Raw genomic sequence first — 2,717 nt, 5'->3', positions numbered from 1 at the left:
CCAATTTACATCCCAACAGTGTACGAGGGTTCCCTTTTCGTCACATTTATGCCAACACTTGTTATTTCTTATCTTCAAGATACTAGCTATGCGCACAGTTTTTTATTCTTAATAGAAGCAAAAAGAAGAAACCAAAAACACATCCTCAACCTGATGCATTCAGAAAAAAACCTACTCTTCATTCTTTCATGGCTATCTTTCCAAATCATGTTTCAAGTATAGACGTACATACTTACAGTACAAAAATAAGATTGCACATGGCATTTTATAAACCCTCTTTTCTCTTCATGTTCAGTTCCAGACAGACATTGTTGTTAACCTTCTGTAATGACTGCACCACGTCCCATCGTACAGATATATTTTATTTACCCAAACCTCTATTGTTGAACATGTAGGCTGTTCCCAACTATTTATAATTATAAAATGGCTCTGAGAAGTCCTTGCAGCTAACTGTCCACCCGGGTTCAAGATTACAGTATTTCCTTAAGGAAAAAATTTCTCAGAAGTCAGATTTTTGGATAAATGGGCATGCATATTTTTCTTTGAACAAACTTGAAGGTTGTTGGATGGGTACAGTTATGTATTTTCTAAAATTTGGGACTCTGGGCCATTATTTCTTCAAATCTCTATTCCTTTCTCACCCCCTTCTCCTTCTGAGACTGCCTTGAATGTATAGATTAGCCTGCTTAATGGCCTCTCATAGGTCCCTTTGTCTCTTATTACTTTCCTTCATTTGTTTTGCTCCTCAGACTTAATAATTTCAAAGGACTCCTCTTCCAGTTTGCTGATTGTTTGTTCGAATCTGCTCTTACCCACTCTAGTGAATTTTTCAGTTCAGTTCTTCTATTTTTCAGCCTCAGAATTTCCTTTTGGTTCTTTTAAAATAATGTCAATCTCTTTGTTGATATGTTAATTTGGTTCATATATTGTTTGGCTGGTTTCTTTTCGTTCTCCGTGTTTTCTTTTAGCTGTTAGACCATATTTAAGATCGGTGTGGTTTTTTTTTTTCATGTCAGATGGGTAATGCACCAAGGTCGTAACAAAGTTTGAGGGAGACCCACATCACACGACAGCATAAACACCCAATCATCATGCTTATGAGCTACAAAGGGATGTTTAAGATAGTTATTTATTTTTATTTTTATTTTTTAATTTTTTTTAATGTTTACTTATTTTTGAGAGAAAGAGAGAAAGAGACAGAGCACGAGTGGAGGAGCGGCAGAGAGAGAGGGAGACACCGAATCCGAAGCAGGTTCCAGGCTCTGAGTTGTCCACACGGAGCCCCACGTGGAGCTCGAACTCACAAACCGTGAGATCGTGACCCCCGCCGAAGTCGGACGCTTAACCACCTGAGCCCCCCAGGTGCCCCTTGAGATAGTTATTATTTTTTTTAATCTTTTTTTAACGTTTATTGATTTTTGAGACAGAGAGCATGAACAGGGGTGGGTCAGAGAGAGAGAGGGAGACACAGAATATGAAACAGGCTCCAGGCTCTGAGCTGTCAGCACAGAGCCTGATGCGGGGCTCAAACCCACTAACTGTGAGATCATAACCTGAGCCGAAGTCAGACGCTGAACCGACTGAGCCACCCAGGCACCCCGAGATCGTTATTTTAAGGTTTTGCCTGTAAGTCCAATGCCTGTGTATTCTCAGGGAAAATACTCTGTTCCTTTGCGTGGGCCATGTTTTCCTGTTTCTTTGTAGGCTTTGGGATCTGTTGTTTAAAATGGGGCATTAAAAAAATCAACCACGTCTCCCAGTCTTTACAGACTGAAGGTTAAGACCTTCACCAATTAGCAGGGCATCTTCTGAACCTTGGGATGAGCTTCATGAAGGTTTAGGTTCTTCTTGGGCCTTTTCTAGACATAGGTTTCCCCTGGGCCTGTGTACTGCTCCATTATTCCTGGCTGCTTTTAAGTGCCTTCATTTTCCTGAGTTTAACCCCTGTTTCTTCTCGGACTTTAGCTGCTCTATTACGTTCCCCAATCAGTAATCACTTGCCTCAGGAGTCCGCAGGTCTATAGTCCCCTTGAATTTTCATGAGCCATGACGACTGCCTCCTGCCTGAGATCCAGGCTGTGGTGCTTTTGGCCACGTGAGCTCCAGGTCAGATGCCATAGGAAGGGAGTGGGTAATTCGGCCACCGCTTCCCCCAAACTGTGCCATGTTGTGCCAGGGAGGGGCAAAGGAAGGACCAGTAAAAAGACCAACTGTCCCACCAACCGATCGCGACTTTTCCTTGGTTGGGTGTTTGCTTGGTTGCTGTAGATCTGTGGCTGATTTCCAGAGTTCCTATAATGTCATTTTAGCATGAAAGTGTTTATGCTAAAGGGAAGGTTTCACAATTTTTTAATCTTATTTAATTTTATTTTTATTTTAGAGAGAGAGAGAGTGCACGACTAGGGGGAGAGAGCGAGAATGTTAAGCAGGCTCCATGCTCCCCGCTGAACCGGTGGCAGGGCTCCATGCCACAATCCTGGGGTCGTGACCTGAGCCCAAGTCAACAGTCGGACACTTAACCCACGGAGCCACCCTGCAATTCCAAAGAAAATCTTGGGAAGCCCCTCCTCCCTCCTTCAGTCTGCAGCACCAAAGTGAGTCATTCCTGAAATTCTGCGGAAAGCTGCTGCAAACCTCCCGACACCCTACGCACTTGGCTGCAACGGCCTCCAGAGAAAGAGGACTTCTTATCCTCCTTGCAAATCCCACATCCGGGC

At 43.4% G+C, this 2,717-nt stretch overlaps 1 non-coding gene across 1 annotated transcript; it reads right to left on the bottom strand.

Moving 5' to 3' along the window:
• Positions 1 to 1,010: 1,010 nt before the first annotated feature.
• LOC113595275 (small nucleolar RNA U13) lies at positions 1,011 to 1,114 on the bottom strand. Its single transcript, XR_003415766.1, has one exon. It is a non-coding gene; the product is annotated as a small nucleolar RNA U13 (small nucleolar RNA).
• Positions 1,115 to 2,717: the final 1,603 nt, after the last annotated feature.

Source organism: Acinonyx jubatus, chromosome E2 (genome assembly GCF_027475565.1).
Source record: "Acinonyx jubatus isolate Ajub_Pintada_27869175 chromosome E2, VMU_Ajub_asm_v1.0, whole genome shotgun sequence".
NCBI lineage: Eukaryota > Metazoa > Chordata > Mammalia > Carnivora > Felidae > Acinonyx > Acinonyx jubatus.
This window is presented reverse-complemented; position numbering and strand designations above follow the sequence as displayed.